This window comes from Symphalangus syndactylus, chromosome 5, assembly GCF_028878055.3.
Source record: "Symphalangus syndactylus isolate Jambi chromosome 5, NHGRI_mSymSyn1-v2.1_pri, whole genome shotgun sequence".
In the NCBI taxonomy this organism is placed as follows: Eukaryota; Metazoa; Chordata; class Mammalia; order Primates; family Hylobatidae; genus Symphalangus; species Symphalangus syndactylus.
In genome coordinates, this window is record NC_072427.2 from 76,709,917 (window position 1) to 76,732,685 (window position 22,769).

The following is a 22,769-nucleotide window of genomic DNA, read 5'->3' on the forward strand; positions in this document are numbered from 1 at the left end:
AAAGGAAATATCTTCACATAAAAACGACACAGAAGCCTTCTGTGAAACTTCTTTATCATCTGTGCATTCATCTCACAGAGCTGAACCTTTCTTTTGATTGAGCAGTTTTGAAACACTCTTTTTGTAGAATCTGCAAGTGGACATTTGGAGCGCTTACAGGTCTATGGTGAAATAGGGAATATCTTCACATAAAAACTACACAGAAGCATTCTGCGAAACTTCTTTCTGATGTATGCATTCACCACACAGGGTTTAACCTTTCTTTTGTTTGAGCAGTTTTTTTTTTTTTTTTTGAGACAGAGTCTCGCTCTGTCGCCCGGGCTGGAGTGCAGTGGCTCAATCTCGGCTCACTGCAAGCTCCGCCTCCCGGGTTCACGCCATTCTCCTGCCTCAGCCTCTCCAAGTAGCTGGGACTACAGGTGCCCGCCACTACGCCCGGCTAATTTTTTGTATTTTTTAGTAGAGACAGGGTTTCACCGTGGTCTCGATCTCCTGACCTTGTGATCCGCCCGCCTCGGCCTCCCAAAGTGCTGGGATTACAAGCGTGAGCCACCGTGCCCGGCCTGTTTGAGCAGTTTTGAAACACTCTTTTGGTAGAATCTGCAAGTGGACATTTGGAGTGCAATGGGGCCTATGTTGAAAAAGGAAATATCTTCACCTAAAAACTACACAGAAGCATTCTGTGAAACTTCTTTCTTTTCTGTGAATTCATCTCACTGATTTGAAACTTTCTTTTGTTTGAGCAATTTTGAAACACACTTTTTGTAGAATCTGCAAGTGGACATTTGGAGTGCCTTGAGGCCTATGGTGAAAAAAGAAATGTCTTCACATAAAAACTACACAGAAACATTCTGTGAAACCTTCTTTCTAATCTATGCATTCATCTCACAGAGTTGAACCTTTCTTTTTATTGACCAGTTTTGAAACAGTCTGTTTGTATAATCTGCAAGTGGACATGGGAGCGCTTTGAGGCCTATGGTGAAAAAGGAAATATCTTCACATAAAAACTACAAAGAAGAATTCTAGGAAACTTCTTTCTTATCTCTGCATTCTTCTCACAGAGTTGAACCTTTATTTTGATTGAGCAGTTTTGAAAGAGTCTTTTTGAAGCATCTGCAAGTGAACATTTGGAGCGCTTTCAGGCCTATGGTGAAAAAGGAAATATCTTCACATAAAAACTACACAGAGGCATGCTGCGAAACTTCTTTCTGATCTGTGGATGTGTCTCACAGCGTTGAATCTTTCTTTTGATTGAACATTTTTGAAACACTCTTTTTGTAGAATCTGCAAGTGGACATATGTAGTGCTTTGAGGCCTATGGTGAAAAAGGAAATATCTTCACATAAAAACTACACGGAAGCATTCTGTGAAACTCTTTTCTGATCTGTGCATTCATCACACAGCATCGAAACTTTCTTTTGATTGGACAGTTTTGAAACCCTCTTTTTGTACAATCTGCAGATCGACATTTGGAGTGCTTTGAGGCCTATGGTGTAAAAGGAAATATCCCCACATAAAAACTACACAGAAACATTCTGACAAGCTTCCCTCTTATGTGTGCATTCCTCTGAGAGTTTAACCATTCTTTTGATTTGGCAGTTTTGAAACTCACTTTTTGTAGAATATGTAGGTGGACATTTGGAGCGCTTTGAAGCACATATTGAAAAATGAACAATCTTCACATAAAAACTACACAGAAGCATTTTGCGAAACTTCTTTTTCATCTGTGCATTCATCTCACAGAGTTTAACCTTTCTTTTGATTGAGCAGTTTTGAAACACTCTTTTGTAGAATCTTCAAGTGGACATTTGGAGCGCTTTGAAGCCTATGGTGAAATATGAAATATCTTCACATAAAAACTACACAGAAGCATTCTTTGAAACTTATTTCTTTTCTGTGCATTCATCTGACAGATTTGAACCTTTCATTTGATTGAGCAGTTTTGAAACACTCTTTTTGTAGAATTTGCAGGTGAACATTTGGAGCGCTGTGAGGCTATCGTGAAAAAGGAAATATCCCACATAAAACTACACAGAAGCATTCTGACAAACTTCCTTGTTATGTGTGCATTCCTCACTCAGAATATAACCTTAGTTTTGATGGAGCAGTTTTGAAACACTCTTTTTGTACAATCTGCAGATGGACATTTGGAGCGCTGTGAGGCCTATGGTGAAAGAGGAAATATCTTCACAGAAAAACTACACAGAAGCATTCTGTGAAACTTCTTTCTGATCTGTGCATTCATCTCACAGAGTTGAACCATTCTTTTGATTGAGCAGTTTTGAAATACTCTTTTTGTAGAATTTGCAGGTGGATATTTGGAGCGGTTTGAGGCCTATGTTGTAAAAGTAAATATCTTTAAATAAAAACTACACAAAAGAATTCTGAGGGTCGGGCGTGGTGGCTCACGCTTGTAATCCCAGCACTTTGGGAGGCCAAGGCGGGCAGATCATGAGGTCAGGAGATCGAGATCATGGTGAAACCCCATCTCTATTAAAAATACAAAAAAAAAATTAGCTGGGCGTGCTGGCGGGCACCTGTAGTCCCAGCTACTCGGAGAGGCTGAGGCAGAAGAATGCCATGAACCCGGGAGGCAGAGCTTATAGTGAGCCGAGATTGCGCCACTGCACTCCAGCCTGGGCGACAGAGCGAGACTCCGTCTCAAAAAAAAAAAAAAGAATTCTGAGAAACTTCTTTCTGATCTGTGCATTCATCTCACAGAGTTGACCGTTTCTTTTGATTGAGCAGTTTTGAAACACGCTTTTTGTAGAATCTGCAAGTGGACATTTGGACGACTTTGAGGCCTACAGTGATAAATGAAATATCTACACCTAAAAACTACACAGAAGCATTCTGACAAACTTCCTTGTTAGGTGTGCATTCCTCACTCAGAGTTGAATCTTTCTTTTGATTGAGCAGTTTTGAAACACTCTTTTTGTAGAATCTGCAATTGGACATTTGGAGGACTTGAGGCCTATGGTGATAAATGAAATATCTACACCTAAATACTACACAGAAGCATTCTGACAAACTTCCTTGTTATGTGTGCATTCCACACTCAGAGTTGAATCTTTCTTTTGATTGAGCTGTTTTGAAACACTCTTTTTGTAGGATCTGCAAGTGGACATTTGGAGCATTTTGAGGCCTATGGTGAAAAAGGAAATATCTTCACATAAAAACTACACAGAAGCCTTCTGTGAAACTTCTTTATCATCTGTGCATTCATCTCACAGAGCTGAACCTTTCTTTTGATTGAGCAGTTTTGAAACACTCTTTTTGTAGAATCTGCAAGTGGACATTTGGAGCGCTTACAGGTCTATGGTGAAATAGGGAATATCTTCACATAAAAACTACACAGAAGCATTCTGCGAAACTTCTTTCTGATGTATGCATTCACCACACAGGGTTTAACCTTTCTTTTGTTTGAGCAGTTTTTTTTTTTTTTTTTGAGACAGAGTCTCGCTCTGTCGCCCGGGCTGGAGTGCAGTGGCTCAATCTCGGCTCACTGCAAGCTCCGCCTCCCGGGTTCACGCCATTCTCCTGCCTCAGCCTCTCCAAGTAGCTGGGACTACAGGTGCCCGCCACTACGCCTGGCTAATTTTTTGTATTTTTTAGTAGAGACAGGGTTTCACCGTGGTCTCGATCTCCTGACCTTGTGATCCGCCCGCCTCGGCCTCCCAAAGTGCTGGGATTACAAGCGTGAGCCACCGTGCCCGGCCTGTTTGAGCAGTTTTGAAACACTCTTTTGGTAGAATCTGCAAGTGGACATTTGGAGTGCAATGGGGCCTATGTTGAAAAAGGAAATATCTTCACCTAAAAACTACACAGAAGCATTCTGTGAAACTTCTTTCTTTTCTGTGAATTCATCTCACCGATTTGAAACTTTCTTTTGTTTGAGCAATTTTGAAACACACTTTTTGTAGAATCTGCAAGTGGACATTTGGAGCGCCTTGAGGCCTATGGTGAAAAAAGAAATGTCTTCACATAAAAACTACACAGAAACATTCTGTGAAACCTTCTTTCTAATCTATGCATTCATCTCACAGAGTTGAAACTTTCTTTTTATTGACCAGTTTTGAAACAGTCTGTTTGTATAATCTGCAAGTGGACATGGGAGCGCTTTGAGGCCTATGGTGAAAAAGGAAATATCTTCACATAAAAACTACAAAGAAGAATTCTAGGAAACTTCTTTCTTATCTCTGCATTCTTCTCACAGAGTTGAACCTTTATTTTGATTGAGCAGTTTTGAAAGAGTCTTTTTGAAGCATCTGCAAGTGAACATTTGGAGCGCTTTCAGGCCTATGGTGAAAAAGGAAATATCTTCACATAAAAACTACACAGAGGCATGCTGCGAAACTTCTTTCTGATCTGTGGATGTGTCTCACAGCGTTGAATCTTTCTTTTGATTGAACATTTTTGAAACACTCTTTTTGTAGAATCTGCAAGTGGACATATGTAGTGCTTTGAGGCCTATGGTGAAAAAGGAAATATCTTCACATAAAAACTACACGGAAGCATTCTGTGAAACTCTTTTCTGATCTGTGCATTCATCACACAGCATCGAAACTTTCTTTTGATTGGACAGTTTTGAAACCCTCTTTTTGTACAATCTGCAGATGGACATTTGGAGTGCTTTGAGGCCTATGGTGTAAAAGGAAATATCCCCACATAAAAACTACACAGAAACATTCTGACAAGCTTCCCTCTTATGTGTGCATTCCTCTGAGAGTTTAACCATTCTTTTGATTTGGCAGTTTTGAAACTCACTTTTTGTAGAATATGTAGGTGGACATTTGGAGCGCTTTGAGGCACATATTGAAAAATGAACAATCTTCACATAAAAACTACACAGAAGCATTTTGCGAAACTTCTTTTTCATCTGTGCATTCATCTCACAGAGTTTAACCTTTCTTTTGATTGAGCAGTTTTGAAACACTCTTTTGTAGAATCTTCAAGTGGACATTTGGAGCGCTTTGAAGCCTATGGTGAAATATGAAATATCTTCACATAAAAACTACACAGAAGCATTCTTTGAAACTTATTTCTTTTCTGTGCATTCATCTGACAGATTTGAACCTTTCATTTGATTGAGCAGTTTTGAAACACTCTTTTTGTAGAATTTGCAGGTGAACATTTGGAGCGCTGTGAGGCTATCGTGAAAAAGGAAATATCCCACATAAAACTACACAGAAGCATTCTGACAAACTTCCTTGTTATGTGTGCATTCCTCACTCAGAATATAACCTTAGTTTTGATGGAGCAGTTTTGAAACACTCTTTTTGTACAATCTGCAGATGGACATTTGGAGCGCTGTGAGGCCTATGGTGAAAGAGGAAATATCTTCACAGAAAAACTACACAGAAGCATTCTGTGAAACTTCTTTCTGATCTGTGCATTCATCTCACAGAGTTGAACCATTCTTTTGATTGAGCAGTTTTGAAATACTCTTTTTGTAGAATTTGCAGGTGGATATTTGGAGCGGTTTGAGGCCTATGTTGTAAAAGTAAATATCTTTAAATAAAAACTACACAAAAGAATTCTGAGGGTCGGGCGTGGTGGCTCACGCTTGTAATCCCAGCACTTTGGGAGGCCAAGGCGGGCAGATCATGAGGTCAGGAGATCGAGATCATGGTGAAACCCCATCTCTATTAAAAATACAAAAAAAAAATTAGCTGGGCGTGCTGGCGGGCCCCTGTAGTCCCAGCTACTCGGAGAGGCTGAGGCAGAAGAATGCCATGAACCCGGGAGGCAGAGCTTATAGTGAGCCGAGATTGCGCCACTGCACTCCAGCCTGGGCGACAGAGCGAGACTCCGTCTCAAAAAAAAAAAAAAGAATTCTGAGAAACTTCTTTCTGATCTGTGCATTCATCTCACAGAGTTGACCGTTTCTTTTGATTGAGCAGTTTTGAAACACGCTTTTTGTAGAATCTGCAAGTGGACATTTGGACGACTTTGAGGCCTACAGTGATAAATGAAATATCTACACCTAAAAACTACACAGAAGCATTCTGACAAACTTCCTTGTTAGGTGTGCATTCCTCACTCAGAGTTGAATCTTTCTTTTGATTGAGCAGTTTTGAAACACTCTTTTTGTAGAATCTGCAATTGGACATTTGGAGGACTTGAGGCCTATGGTGATAAATGAAATATCTACACCTAAATACTACACAGAAGCATTCTGACAAACTTCCTTGTTATGTGTGCATTCCACACTCAGAGTTGAATCTTTCTTTTGATTGAGCTGTTTTGAAACACTCTTTTTGTAGGATCTGCAAGTGGACATTTGGAGCATTTTGAGGCCTATGGTGAAAAAGGAAATATCTTCACATAAAAACTACACAGAAGCCTTCTGTGAAACTTCTTTATCATCTGTGCATTCATCTCACAGAGCTGAACCTTTCTTTTGATTGAGCAGTTTTGAAACACTCTTTTTGTAGAATCTGCAAGTGGACATTTGGAGCGCTTACAGGTCTATGGTGAAATAGGGAATATCTTCACATAAAAACTACACAGAAGCATTCTGCGAAACTTCTTTCTGATGTATGCATTCACCACACAGGGTTTAACCTTTCTTTTGTTTGAGCAGTTTTTTTTTTTTTTTTTGAGACAGAGTCTCGCTCTGTCGCCCGGGCTGGAGTGCAGTGGCTCAATCTCGGCTCACTGCAAGCTCCGCCTCCCGGGTTCACGCCATTCTCCTGCCTCAGCCTCTCCAAGTAGCTGGGACTACAGGTGCCCGCCACTACGCCCGGCTAATTTTTTGTATTTTTTAGTAGAGACAGGGTTTCACCGTGGTCTCGATCTCCTGACCTTGTGATCCGCCCGCCTCGGCCTCCCAAAGTGCTGGGATTACAAGCGTGAGCCACCGTGCCCGGCCTGTTTGAGCAGTTTTGAAACACTCTTTTGGTAGAATCTGCAAGTGGACATTTGGAGTGCAATGGGGCCTATGTTGAAAAAGGAAATATCTTCACCTAAAAACTACACAGAAGCATTCTGTGAAACTTCTTTCTTTTCTGTGAATTCATCTCACCGATTTGAAACTTTCTTTTGTTTGAGCAATTTTGAAACACACTTTTTGTAGAATCTGCAAGTGGACATTTGGAGCGCCTTGAGGCCTACGGTGAAAAAAGAAATGTCTTCACATAAAAACTACACAGAAACATTCTGTGAAACCTTCTTTCTAATCTATGCATTCATCTCACAGAGTTGAACCTTTCTTTTTATTGACCAGTTTTGAAACAGTCTGTTTGTATAATCTGCAAGTGGACATGGGAGCGCTTTGAGGCCTATGGTGAAAAAGGAAATATCTTCACATAAAAACTACAAAGAAGAATTCTAGGAAACTTCTTTCTTATCTCTGCATTCTTCTCACAGAGTTGAACCTTTATTTTGATTGAGCAGTTTTGAAAGAGTCTTTTTGAAGCATCTGCAAGTGAACATTTGGAGCGCTTTCAGGCCTATGGTGAAAAAGGAAATATCTTCACATAAAAACTACACAGAGGCATGCTGCGAAACTTCTTTCTGATCTGTGGATGTGTCTCACAGCGTTGAATCTTTCTTTTGATTGAACATTTTTGAAACACTCTTTTTGTAGAATCTGCAAGTGGACATATGTAGTGCTTTGAGGCCTATGGTGAAAAAGGAAATATCTTCACATAAAAACTACACGGAAGCATTCTGTGAAACTCTTTTCTGATCTGTGCATTCATCACACAGCATCGAAACTTTCTTTTGATTGGACAGTTTTGAAACCCTCTTTTTGTACAATCTGCAGATGGACATTTGGAGTGCTTTGAGGCCTATGGTGTAAAAGGAAATATCCCCACATAAAAACTACACAGAAACATTCTGACAAGCTTCCCTCTTATGTGTGCATTCCTCTGAGAGTTTAACCATTCTTTTGATTTGGCAGTTTTGAAACTCACTTTTTGTAGAATATGTAGGTGGACATTTGGAGCGCTTTGAGGCACATATTGAAAAATGAACAATCTTCACATAAAAACTACACAGAAGCATTTTGCGAAACTTCTTTTTCATCTGTGCATTCATCTCACAGAGTTTAACCTTTCTTTTGATTGAGCAGTTTTGAAACACTCTTTTGTAGAATCTTCAAGTGGACATTTGGAGCGCTTTGAAGCCTATGGTGAAATATGAAATATCTTCACATAAAAACTACACAGAAGCATTCTTTGAAACTTATTTCTTTTCTGTGCATTCATCTGACAGATTTGAACCTTTCATTTGATTGAGCAGTTTTGAAACACTCTTTTTGTAGAATTTGCAGGTGAACATTTGGAGCGCTGTGAGGCTATCGTGAAAAAGGAAATATCCCACATAAAACTACACAGAAGCATTCTGACAAACTTCCTTGTTATGTGTGCATTCCTCACTCAGAATATAACCTTAGTTTTGATGGAGCAGTTTTGAAACACTCTTTTTGTACAATCTGCAGATGGACATTTGGAGCGCTGTGAGGCCTATGGTGAAAGAGGAAATATCTTCACAGAAAAACTACACAGAAGCATTCTGTGAAACTTCTTTCTGATCTGTGCATTCATCTCACAGAGTTGAACCATTCTTTTGATTGAGCAGTTTTGAAATACTCTTTTTGTAGAATTTGCAGGTGGATATTTGGAGCGGTTTGAGGCCTATGTTGTAAAAGTAAATATCTTTAAATAAAAACTACACAAAAGAATTCTGAGGGTCGGGCGTGGTGGCTCACGCTTGTAATCCCAGCACTTTGGGAGGCCAAGGCGGGCAGATCATGAGGTCAGGAGATCGAGATCATGGTGAAACCCCATCTCTATTAAAAATACAAAAAAAAAATTAGCTGGGCGTGCTGGCGGGCACCTGTAGTCCCAGCTACTTGGAGAGGCTGAGGCAGAAGAATGCCATGAACCCGGGAGGCAGAGCTTATAGTGAGCCGAGATTGCGCCACTGCACTCCAGCCTGGGCGACAGAGCGAGACTCCGTCTCAAAAAAAAAAAAAAGAATTCTGAGAAACTTCTTTCTGATCTGTGCATTCATCTCACAGAGTTGACCGTTTCTTTTGATTGAGCAGTTTTGAAACACGCTTTTTGTAGAATCTGCAAGTGGACATTTGGACGACTTTGAGGCCTACAGTGATAAATGAAATATCTACACCTAAAAACTACACAGAAGCATTCTGACAAACTTCCTTGTTAGGTGTGCATTCCTCACTCAGAGTTGAATCTTTCTTTTGATTGAGCAGTTTTGAAACACTCTTTTTGTAGAATCTGCAATTGGACATTTGGAGGACTTGAGGCCTATGGTGATAAATGAAATATCTACACCTAAATACTACACAGAAGCATTCTGACAAACTTCCTTGTTATGTGTGCATTCCACACTCAGAGTTGAATCTTTCTTTTGATTGAGCTGTTTTGAAACACTCTTTTTGTAGGATCTGCAAGTGGACATTTGGAGCATTTTGAGGCCTATGGTGAAAAAGGAAATATCTTCACATAAAAACTACACAGAAGCCTTCTGTGAAACTTCTTTATCATCTGTGCATTCATCTCACAGAGCTGAACCTTTCTTTTGATTGAGCAGTTTTGAAACACTCTTTTTGTAGAATCTGCAAGTGGACATTTGGAGCGCTTACAGGTCTATGGTGAAATAGGGAATATCTTCACATAAAAACTACACAGAAGCATTCTGCGAAACTTCTTTCTGATGTATGCATTCACCACACAGGGTTTAACCTTTCTTTTGTTTGAGCAGTTTTTTTTTTTTTTTTTGAGACAGAGTCTCGCTCTGTCGCCCGGGCTGGAGTGCAGTGGCTCAATCTCGGCTCACTGCAAGCTCCGCCTCCCGGGTTCACGCCATTCTCCTGCCTCAGCCTCTCCAAGTAGCTGGGACTACAGGTGCCCGCCACTACGCCCGGCTAATTTTTTGTATTTTTTAGTAGAGACAGGGTTTCACCGTGGTCTCGATCTCCTGACCTTGTGATCCGCCCGCCTCGGCCTCCCAAAGTGCTGGGATTACAAGCGTGAGCCACCGTGCCCGGCCTGTTTGAGCAGTTTTGAAACACTCTTTTGGTAGAATCTGCAAGTGGACATTTGGAGTGCAATGGGGCCTATGTTGAAAAAGGAAATATCTTCACCTAAAAACTACACAGAAGCATTCTGTGAAACTTCTTTCTTTTCTGTGAATTCATCTCACCGATTTGAAACTTTCTTTTGTTTGAGCAATTTTGAAACACACTTTTTGTAGAATCTGCAAGTGGACATTTGGAGCGCCTTGAGGCCTATGGTGAAAAAAGAAATGTCTTCACATAAAAACTACACAGAAACATTCTGTGAAACCTTCTTTCTAATCTATGCATTCATCTCACAGAGTTGAACCTTTCTTTTTATTGACCAGTTTTGAAACAGTCTGTTTGTATAATCTGCAAGTGGACATGGGAGCGCTTTGAGGCCTATGGTGAAAAAGGAAATATCTTCACATAAAAACTACAAAGAAGAATTCTAGGAAACTTCTTTCTTATCTCTGCATTCTTCTCACAGAGTTGAACCTTTATTTTGATTGAGCAGTTTTGAAAGAGTCTTTTTGAAGCATCTGCAAGTGAACATTTGGAGCGCTTTCAGGCCTATGGTGAAAAAGGAAATATCTTCACATAAAAACTACACAGAGGCATGCTGCGAAACTTCTTTCTGATCTGTGGATGTGTCTCACAGCGTTGAATCTTTCTTTTGATTGAACATTTTTGAAACACTCTTTTTGTAGAATCTGCAAGTGGACATATGTAGTGCTTTGAGGCCTATGGTGAAAAAGGAAATATCTTCACATAAAAACTACACGGAAGCATTCTGTGAAACTCTTTTCTGATCTGTGCATTCATCACACAGCATCGAAACTTTCTTTTGATTGGACAGTTTTGAAACCCTCTTTTTGTACAATCTGCAGATGGACATTTGGAGTGCTTTGAGGCCTATGGTGTAAAAGGAAATATCCCCACATAAAAACTACACAGAAACATTCTGACAAGCTTCCCTCTTATGTGTGCATTCCTCTGAGAGTTTAACCATTCTTTTGATTTGGCAGTTTTGAAACTCACTTTTTGTAGAATATGTAGGTGGACATTTGGAGCGCTTTGAAGCACATATTGAAAAATGAACAATCTTCACATAAAAACTACACAGAAGCATTTTGCGAAACTTCTTTTTCATCTGTGCATTCATCTCACAGAGTTTAACCTTTCTTTTGATTGAGCAGTTTTGAAACACTCTTTTGTAGAATCTTCAAGTGGACATTTGGAGCGCTTTGAAGCCTATGGTGAAATATGAAATATCTTCACATAAAAACTACACAGAAGCATTCTTTGAAACTTATTTCTTTTCTGTGCATTCATCTGACAGATTTGAACCTTTCATTTGATTGAGCAGTTTTGAAACACTCTTTTTGTAGAATTTGCAGGTGAACATTTGGAGCGCTGTGAGGCTATCGTGAAAAAGGAAATATCCCACATAAAACTACACAGAAGCATTCTGACAAACTTCCTTGTTATGTGTGCATTCCTCACTCAGAATATAACCTTAGTTTTGATGGAGCAGTTTTGAAACACTCTTTTTGTACAATCTGCAGATGGACATTTGGAGCGCTGTGAGGCCTATGGTGAAAGAGGAAATATCTTCACAGAAAAACTACACAGAAGCATTCTGTGAAACTTCTTTCTGATCTGTGCATTCATCTCACAGAGTTGAACCATTCTTTTGATTGAGCAGTTTTGAAATACTGTTTTTGTAGAATTTGCAGGTGGATATTTGGAGCGGTTTGAGGCCTATGTTGTAAAAGTAAATATCTTTAAATAAAAACTACACAAAAGAATTCTGAGGGTCGGGCGTGGTGGCTCACGCTTGTAATCCCAGCACTTTGGGAGGCCAAGGCGGGCAGATCATGAGGTCAGGAGATCGAGATCATGGTGAAACCCCATCTCTATTAAAAATACAAAAAAAAAATTAGCTGGGCGTGCTGGCGGGCACCTGTAGTCCCAGCTACTCGGAGAGGCTGAGGCAGAAGTATGCCATGAACCCGGGAGGCAGAGCTTATAGTGAGCCGAGATTGCGCCACTGCACTCCAGCCTGGGCGACAGAGCGAGACTCCGTCTCAAAAAAAAAAAAAAGAATTCTGAGAAACTTCTTTCTGATCTGTGCATTCATCTCACAGAGTTGACCGTTTCTTTTGATTGAGCAGTTTTGAAACACGCTTTTTGTAGAATCTGCAAGTGGACATTTGGACGACTTTGAGGCCTACAGTGATAAATGAAATATCTACACCTAAAAACTACACAGAAGCATTCTGACAAACTTCCTTGTTAGGTGTGCATTCCTCACTCAGAGTTGAATCTTTCTTTTGATTGAGCAGTTTTGAAACACTCTTTTTGTAGAATCTGCAATTGGACATTTGGAGGACTTGAGGCCTATGGTGATAAATGAAATATCTACACCTAAATACTACACAGAAGCATTCTGACAAACTTCCTTGTTATGTGTGCATTCCACACTCAGAGTTGAATCTTTCTTTTGATTGAGCTGTTTTGAAACACTCTTTTTGTAGGATCTGCAAGTGGACATTTGGAGCATTTTGAGGCCTATGGTGAAAAAGGAAATATCTTCACATAAAAACTACACAGAAGCCTTCTGTGAAACTTCTTTATCATCTGTGCATTCATCTCACAGAGCTGAACCTTTCTTTTGATTGAGCAGTTTTGAAACACTCTTTTTGTAGAATCTGCAAGTGGACATTTGGAGCGCTTACAGGTCTATGGTGAAATAGGGAATATCTTCACATAAAAACTACACAGAAGCATTCTGCGAAACTTCTTTCTGATGTATGCATTCACCACACAGGGTTTAACCTTTCTTTTGTTTGAGCAGTTTTTTTTTTTTTTTTTGAGACAGAGTCTCGCTCTGTCGCCCGGGCTGGAGTGCAGTGGCTCAATCTCGGCTCACTGCAAGCTCCGCCTCCCGGGTTCACGCCATTCTCCTGCCTCAGCCTCTCCAAGTAGCTGGGACTACAGGTGCCCGCCACTACGCCCGGCTAATTTTTTGTATTTTTTAGTAGAGACAGGGTTTCACCGTGGTCTCGATCTCCTGACCTTGTGATCCGCCCGCCTCGGCCTCCCAAAGTGCTGGGATTACAAGCGTGAGCCACCGTGCCCGGCCTGTTTGAGCAGTTTTGAAACACTCTTTTGGTAGAATCTGCAAGTGGACATTTGGAGTGCAATGGGGCCTATGTTGAAAAAGGAAATATCTTCACCTAAAAACTACACAGAAGCATTCTGTGAAACTTCTTTCTTTTCTGTGAATTCATCTCACCGATTTGAAACTTTCTTTTGTTTGAGCAATTTTGAAACACACTTTTTGTAGAATCTGCAAGTGGACATTTGGAGCGCCTTGAGGCCTACGGTGAAAAAAGAAATGTCTTCACATAAAAACTACACAGAAACATTCTGTGAAACCTTCTTTCTAATCTATGCATTCATCTCACAGAGTTGAACCTTTCTTTTTATTGACCAGTTTTGAAACAGTCTGTTTGTATAATCTGCAAGTGGACATGGGAGCGCTTTGAGGCCTATGGTGAAAAAGGAAATATCTTCACATAAAAACTACAAAGAAGAATTCTAGGAAACTTCTTTCTTATCTCTGCATTCTTCTCACAGAGTTGAACCTTTATTTTGATTGAGCAGTTTTGAAAGAGTCTTTTTGAAGCATCTGCAAGTGAACATTTGGAGCGCTTTCAGGCCTATGGTGAAAAAGGAAATATCTTCACATAAAAACTACACAGAGGCATGCTGCGAAACTTCTTTCTGATCTGTGGATGTGTCTCACAGCGTTGAATCTTTCTTTTGATTGAACATTTTTGAAACACTCTTTTTGTAGAATCTGCAAGTGGACATATGTAGTGCTTTGAGGCCTATGGTGAAAAAGGAAATATCTTCACATAAAAACTACACGGAAGCATTCTGTGAAACTCTTTTCTGATCTGTGCATTCATCACACAGCATCGAAACTTTCTTTTGATTGGACAGTTTTGAAACCCTCTTTTTGTACAATCTGCAGATGGACATTTGGAGTGCTTTGAGGCCTATGGTGTAAAAGGAAATATCCCCACATAAAAACTACACAGAAACATTCTGACAAGCTTCCCTCTTATGTGTGCATTCCTCTGAGAGTTTAACCATTCTTTTGATTTGGCAGTTTTGAAACTCACTTTTTGTAGAATATGTAGGTGGACATTTGGAGCGCTTTGAGGCACATATTGAAAAATGAACAATCTTCACATAAAAACTACACAGAAGCATTTTGCGAAACTTCTTTTTCATCTGTGCATTCATCTCACAGAGTTTAACCTTTCTTTTGATTGAGCAGTTTTGAAACACTCTTTTGTAGAATCTTCAAGTGGACATTTGGAGCGCTTTGAAGCCTATGGTGAAATATGAAATATCTTCACATAAAAACTACACAGAAGCATTCTTTGAAACTTATTTCTTTTCTGTGCATTCATCTGACAGATTTGAACCTTTCATTTGATTGAGCAGTTTTGAAACACTCTTTTTGTAGAATTTGCAGGTGAACATTTGGAGCGCTGTGAGGCTATCGTGAAAAAGGAAATATCCCACATAAAACTACACAGAAGCATTCTGACAAACATCCTTGTTATGTGTGCATTCCTCACTCAGAATATAACCTTAGTTTTGATGGAGCAGTTTTGAAACACTCTTTTTGTACAATCTGCAGATGGACATTTGGAGCGCTGTGAGGCCTATGGTGAAAGAGGAAATATCTTCACAGAAAAACTACACAGAAGCATTCTGTGAAACTTCTTTCTGATCTGTGCATTCATCTCACAGAGTTGAACCATTCTTTTGATTGAGCAGTTTTGAAATACTGTTTTTGTAGAATTTGCAGGTGGATATTTGGAGCGGTTTGAGGCCTATGTTGTAAAAGTAAATATCTTTAAATAAAAACTACACAAAAGAATTCTGAGGGTCGGGCGTGGTGGCTCACGCTTGTAATCCCAGCACTTTGGGAGGCCAAGGCGGGCAGATCATGAGGTCAGGAGATCGAGATCATGGTGAAACCCCATCTCTATTAAAAATACAAAAAAAAAATTAGCTGGGCGTGCTGGCGGGCACCTGTAGTCCCAGCTACTCGGAGAGGCTGAGGCAGAAGAATGCCATGAACCCGGGAGGCAGAGCTTATAGTGAGCCGAGATTGCGCCACTGCACTCCAGCCTGGGCGACAGAGCGAGACTCCGTCTCAAAAAAAAAAAAAAGAATTCTGAGAAACTTCTTTCTGATCTGTGCATTCATCTCACAGAGTTGACCGTTTCTTTTGATTGAGCAGTTTTGAAACACGCTTTTTGTAGAATCTGCAAGTGGACATTTGGACGACTTTGAGGCCTACAGTGATAAATGAAATATCTACACCTAAAAACTACACAGAAGCATTCTGACAAACTTCCTTGTTAGGTGTGCATTCCTCACTCAGAGTTGAATCTTTCTTTTGATTGAGCAGTTTTGAAACACTCTTTTTGTAGAATCTGCAATTGGACATTTGGAGGACTTGAGGCCTATGGTGATAAATGAAATATCTACACCTAAATACTACACAGAAGCATTCTGACAAACTTCCTTGTTATGTGTGCATTCCACACTCAGAGTTGAATCTTTCTTTTGATTGAGCTGTTTGGAAACACTCTTTTTGTAGGATCTGCAAGTGGACATTTGGAGCATTTTGAGGCCTATGGTGAAAAAGGAAATATCTTCACATAAAAACTACACAGAAGCCTTCTGTGAAACTTCTTTATCATCTGTGCATTCATCTCACAGAGCTGAACCTTTCTTTTGATTGAGCAGTTTTGAAACACTCTTTTTGTAGAATCTGCAAGTGGACATTTGGAGCGCTTACAGGTCTATGGTGAAATAGGGAATATCTTCACATAAAAACTACACAGAAGCATTCTGCGAAACTTCTTTCTGATGTATGCATTCACCACACAGGGTTTAACCTTTCTTTTGTTTGAGCAGTTTTTTTTTTTTTTTTTGAGACAGAGTCTCGCTCTGTCGCCCGGGCTGGAGTGCAGTGGCTCTATCTCGGCTCACTGCAAGCTCCGCCTCCCGGGTTCACGCCATTCTCCTGCCTCAGCCTCTCCAAGTAGCTGGGACTACAGGTGCCCGCCACTACGCCCGGCTAATTTTTTGTATTTTTTAGTAGAGACAGGGTTTCACCGTGGTCTCGATCTCCTGACCTTGTGATCCGCCCGCCTCGGCCTCCCAAAGTGCTGGGATTACAAGCGTGAGCCACCGTGCCCGGCCTGTTTGAGCAGTTTTGAAACACTCTTTTGGTAGAATCTGCAAGTGGACATTTGGAGTGCAATGGGGCCTATGTTGAAAAAGGAAATATCTTCACCTAAAAACTACACAGAAGCATTCTGTGAAACTTCTTTCTTTTCTGTGAATTCATCTCACCGATTTGAAACTTTCTTTTGTTTGAGCAATTTTGAAACACACTTTTTGTAGAATCTGCAAGTGGACATTTGGAGCGCCTTGAGGCCTACGGTGAAAAAAGAAATGTCTTCACATAAAAACTACACAGAAACATTCTGTGAAACCTTCTTTCTAATCTATGCATTCATCTCACAGAGTTGAACCTTTCTTTTTATTGACCAGTTTTGAAACAGTCTGTTTGTATAATCTGCAAGTGGACATGGGAGCGCTTTGAGGCCTATGGTGAAAAAGGAAATATCTTCACATAAAAACTACAAAGAAGAATTCTAGGAAACTTCTTTCTTATCTCTGCATTCTTCTCACAGAGTTGAACCTTTATTTTGATTGAGCAGTTTTGAAAGAGTCTTTTTGAAGCATCTGCAAGTGAACATTTGGAGCGCTTTCAGGCCTATGGTGAAAAAGGAAATATCTTCACATAAAAACTACACAGAGGCATGCTGCGAAACTTCTTTCTGATCTGTGGATGTGTCTCACAGCGTTGAATCTTTCTTTTGATTGAACATTTTTGAAACACTCTTTTTGTAGAATCTGCAAGTGGACATATGTAGTGCTTTGAGGCCTATGGTGAAAAAGGAAATATCTTCACATAAAAACTACACGGAAGCATTCTGTGAAACTCTTTTCTGATCTGTGCATTCATCACACAGCATCGAAACTTTCTTTTGATTGGACAGTTTTGAAACCCTCTTTTTGTACAATCTGCAGATGGACATTTGGAGTGCTTTGAGGCCTATGGTGTAAAAGGAAATATCCCCACATAAAAACTACACAGAAACATTCTGACAAGCTTCCCTCTTATGTGTGCATTCCTCTGAGAGTTTAACCATTCTTTTGATTTGGCAGTTTTGAAACTCACTTTTTGTAGAATATGTAGGTGGACATTTGGAGCGCTTTGAGGCACATATTGAAAAATGAACAATCTTCACATAAAAACTACACAGAAGCATTTTGCGAAACTTCTTTTTCATCTGTGCATTCATCTCACAGAGTTTAACCTTTCTTTTGATTGAGCAGTTTTGAAACACTCTTTTGTAGAATCTTCAAGTGGACATTTGGAGCGCTTTGAAGCCTATGGTGAAATATGAAATATCTTCACATAAAAACTACACAGAAGCATTCTTTGAAACTTATTTCTTTTCTGTGCATTCATCTGACAGATTTGAACCTTTCATTTGATTGAGCAGTTTTGAAACACTCTTTTTGTAGAATTTGCAGGTGAACATTTGGAGCGCTGTGAGGCTATCGTGAAAAAGGAAATATCCCACATAAAACTACACAGAAGCATTCTGACAAACATCCTTGTTATGTGTGCATTCCTCACTCAGAATATAACCTTAGTTTTGATTGAGCAGTTTTGAAACACTCTTTTTGTACAATCTGCAGATGGACATTTGGAGCGCTGTGAGGCCTATGGTGAAAGAGGAAATATCTTCACAGAAAAACTACACAGAAGCATTCTGTGAAACTTCTTTCTGATCTGTGCATTCATCTCACAGAGTTGAACCATTCTTTTGATTGAGCAGTTTTGAAATACTCTTTTTGTAGAATTTGCAGGTGGATATTTGGAGCGGTTTGAGGCCTATGTTGTAAAAGTAAATATCTTTAAATAAAAACTACACAAAAGAATTCTGAGGGTCGGGCGTGGTGGCTCACGCTTGTAATCCCAGCACTTTGGGAGGCCAAGGCGGGCAGATCATGAGGTCAGGAGATCGAGATCATGGTGAAACCCCATCTCTATTAAAAATACAAAAAAAAAATTAGCTGGGCGTGCTGGCGGGCACCTGTAGTCCCAGCTACTCGGAGATGCTGAGGCAGAAGAATGCCATGAACCCGGGGGGCAGAGCTTATAGTGAGCCGAGATTGCGCCACTGCACTCCAGCCTGGGCGACAGAGCGAGACTCCGTCTCAAAAAAAAAAAAAAAGAATTCTGAGAAACTTCTTTCTGATCTGTGCATTCATCTCACAGAGTTGACCGTTTCTTTTGATTGAGCAGTTTTGAAACACGCTTTTTGTAGAATCTGCAAGTGGACATTTGGACGACTTTGAGGCCTACAGTGATAAATGAAATATCTACACCTAAAAACTACACAGAAGCATTCTGACAAACTTCCTTGTTAGGTGTGCATTCCTCACTCAGAGTTGAATCTTTCTTTTGATTGAGCAGTTTTGAAACACTCTTTTTGTAGAATCTGCAATTGGACATTTGGAGGACTTGAGGCCTATGGTGATAAATGAAATATCTACACCTAAATACTACACAGAAGCATTCTGACAAACTTCCTTGTTATGTGTGCATTCATCTCACAGAGCTGAACCTTTCTTTTGATTGAGCAGTTTTGAAACACTCTTTTTGTAGAATCTGCAAGTGGACATTTGGAGCGCTTACAGGTCTATGGTGAAATAGGGAATATCTTCACATAAAAACTACACAGAAGCATTCTGCGAAACTTCTTTCTGATGTATGCATTCACCACACAGGGTTTAACCTTTCTTTTGTTTGAGCAGTTTTTTTTTTTTTTTTTGAGACAGAGTCTCGCTCTGTCGCCCGGGCTGGAGTGCAGTGGCTCAATCTCGGCTCACTGCAAGCTCCGCCTCCCGGGTTCACGCCATTCTCCTGCCTCAGCCTCTCCAAGTAGCTGGGACTACAGGTGCCCGCCACTACGCCCGGCTAATTTTTTGTATTTTTTAGTAGAGACAGGGTTTCACCGTGGTCTCGATCTCCTGACCTTGTGATCCGCCCGCCTCGGCCTCCCAAAGTGCTGGGATTACAAGCGTGAGCCACCGTGCCCGGCCTGTTTGAGCAGTTTTGAAACACTCTTTTGGTAGAATCTGCAAGTGGACATTTGGAGTGCAATGGGGCCTATGTTGAAAAAGGAAATATCTTCACCTAAAAACTACACAGAAGCATTCTGTGAAACTTCTTTCTTTTCTGTGAATTCATCTCACCGATTTGAAACTTTCTTTTGTTTGAGCAATTTTGAAACACACTTTTTGTAGAATCTGCAAGTGGACATTTGGAGCGCCTTGAGGCCTACGGTGAAAAAAGAAATGTCTTCACATAAAAACTACACAGAAACATTCTGTGAAACCTTCTTTCTAATCTATGCATTCATCTCACAGAGTTGAACCTTTCTTTTTATTGACCAGTTTTGAAACAGTCTGTTTGTATAATCTGCAAGTGGACATGGGAGCGCTTTGAGGCCTATGGTGAAAAAGGAAATATCTTCACATAAAAACTACAAAGAAGAATTCTAGGAAACTTCTTTCTTATCTCTGCATTCTTCTCACAGAGTTGAACCTTTATTTTGATTGAGCAGTTTTGAAAGAGTCTTTTTGAAGCATCTGCAAGTGAACATTTGGAGCGCTTTCAGGCCTATGGTGAAAAAGGAAATATCTTCACATAAAAACTACACAGAGGCATGCTGCGAAACTTCTTTCTGATCTGTGGATGTGTCTCACAGCGTTGAATCTTTCTTTTGATTGAACATTTTTGAAACACTCTTTTTGTAGAATCTGCAAGTGGACATATGTAGTGCTTTGAGGCCTATGGTGAAAAAGGAAATATCTTCACATAAAAACTACACGGAAGCATTCTGTGAAACTCTTTTCTGATCTGTGCATTCATCACACAGCATCGAAACTTTCTTTTGATTGGACAGTTTTGAAACCCTCTTTTTGTACAATCTGCAGATGGACATTTGGAGTGCTTTGAGGCCTATGGTGTAAAAGGAAATATCCCCACATAAAAACTACACAGAAACATTCTGACAAGCTTCCCTCTTATGTGTGCATTCCTCTGAGAGTTTAACCATTCTTTTGATTTGGCAGTTTTGAAACTCACTTTTTGTAGAATATGTAGGTGGACATTTGGAGCGCTTTGAGGCACATATTGAAAAATGAACAATCTTCACATAAAAACTACACAGAAGCATTTTGCGAAACTTCTTTTTCATCTGTGCATTCATCTCACAGAGTTTAACCTTTCTTTTGATTGAGCAGTTTTGAAACACTCTTTTGTAGAATCTTCAAGTGGACATTTGGAGCGCTTTGAAGCCTATGGTGAAATATGAAATATCTTCACATAAAAACTACACAGAAGCATTCTTTGAAACTTATTTCTTTTCTGTGCATTCATCTGACAGATTTGAACCTTTCATTTGATTGAGCAGTTTTGAAACACTCTTTTTGTAGAATTTGCAGGTGAACATTTGGAGCGCTGTGAGGCTATCGTGAAAAAGGAAATATCCCACATAAAACTACACAGAAGCATTCTGACAAACTTCCTTGTTATGTGTGCATTCCTCACTCAGAATATAACCTTAGTTTTGATTGAGCAGTTTTGAAACACTCTTTTTGTACAATCTGCAGATGGACATTTGGAGCGCTGTGAGGCCTATGGTGAAAGAGGAAATATCTTCACAGAAAAACTACACAGAAGCATTCTGTGAAACTTCTTTCTGATCTGTGCATTCATCTCACAGAGTTGAACCATTCTTTTGATTGAGCAGTTTTGAAATACTCTTTTTGTAGAATTTGCAGGTGGATATTTGGAGCGGTTTGAGGCCTATGTTGTAAAAGTAAATATCTTTAAATAAAAACTACACAAAAGAATTCTGAGGGTCGGGCGTGGTGGCTCACGCTTGTAATCCCAGCACTTTGGGAGGCCAAGGCGGGCAGATCATGAGGTCAGGAGATCGAGATCATGGTGAAACCCCATCTCTATTAAAAATACAAAAAAAAAATTAGCTGGGCGTGCTGGCGGGCACCTGTAGTCCCAGCTACTCGGAGAGGCTGAGGCAGAAGAATGCCATGAACCCGGGGGGCAGAGCTTATAGTGAGCCGAGATTGCGCCACTGCACTCCAGCCTGGGCGACAGAGCGAGACTCCGTCTCAAAAAAAAAAAAAAAGAATTCTGAGAAACTTCTTTCTGATCTGTGCATTCATCTCACAGAGTTGACCGTTTCTTTTGATTGAGCAGTTTTGAAACACGCTTTTTGTAGAATCTGCAAGTGGACATTTGGACGACTTTGAGGCCTACAGTGATAAATGAAATATCTACACCTAAAAACTACACAGAAGCATTCTGACAAACTTCCTTGTTAGGTGTGCATTCCTCACTCAGAGTTGAATCTTTCTTTTGATTGAGCAGTTTTGAAACACTCTTTTTGTAGAATCTGCAATTGGACATTTGGAGGACTTGAGGCCTATGGTGATAAATGAAATATCTACACCTAAATACTACACAGAAGCATTCTGACAAACTTCCTTGTTATGTGTGCATTCCACACTCAGAGTTGAATCTTTCTTTTGATTGAGCTGTTTTGAAACACTCTTTTTGTAGGATCTGCAAGTGGACATTTGGAGCATTTTGAGGCCTATGGTGAAAAAGGAAATATCTTCACATAAAAACTACACAGAAGCCTTCTGTGAAACTTCTTTATCATCTGTGCATTCATCTCACAGAGCTGAACCTTTCTTTTGATTGAGCAGTTTTGAAACACTCTTTTTGTAGAATCTGCAAGTGGACATTTGGAGCGCTTACAGGTCTATGGTGAAATAGGGAATATCTTCACATAAAAACTACACAGAAGCATTCTGCGAAACTTCTTTCTGATGTATGCATTCACCACACAGGGTTTAACCTTTCTTTTGTTTGAGCAGTTTTTTTTTTTTTTTTTGAGACAGAGTCTCGCTCTGTCGCCCGGGCTGGAGTGCAGTGGCTCAATCTCGGCTCACTGCAAGCTCCGCCTCCCGGGTTCACGCCATTCTCCTGCCTCAGCCTCTCCAAGTAGCTGGGACTACAGGTGCCCGCCACTACGCCCGGCTAATTTTTTGTATTTTTTAGTAGAGACAGGGTTTCACCGTGGTCTCGATCTCCTGACCTTGTGATCCGCCCGCCTCGGCCTCCCAAAGTGCTGGGATTACAAGCGTGAGCCACCGTGCCCGGCCTGTTTGAGCAGTTTTGAAACACTCTTTTGGTAGAATCTGCAAGTGGACATTTGGAGTGCAATGGGGCCTATGTTGAAAAAGGAAATATCTTCACCTAAAAACTACACAGAAGCATTCTGTGAAACTTCTTTCTTTTCTGTGAATTCATCTCACCGATTTGAAACTTTCTTTTGTTTGAGCAATTTTGAAACACACTTTTTGTAGAATCTGCAAGTGGACATTTGGAGCGCCTTGAGGCCTACGGTGAAAAAAGAAATGTCTTCACATAAAAACTACACAGAAACATTCT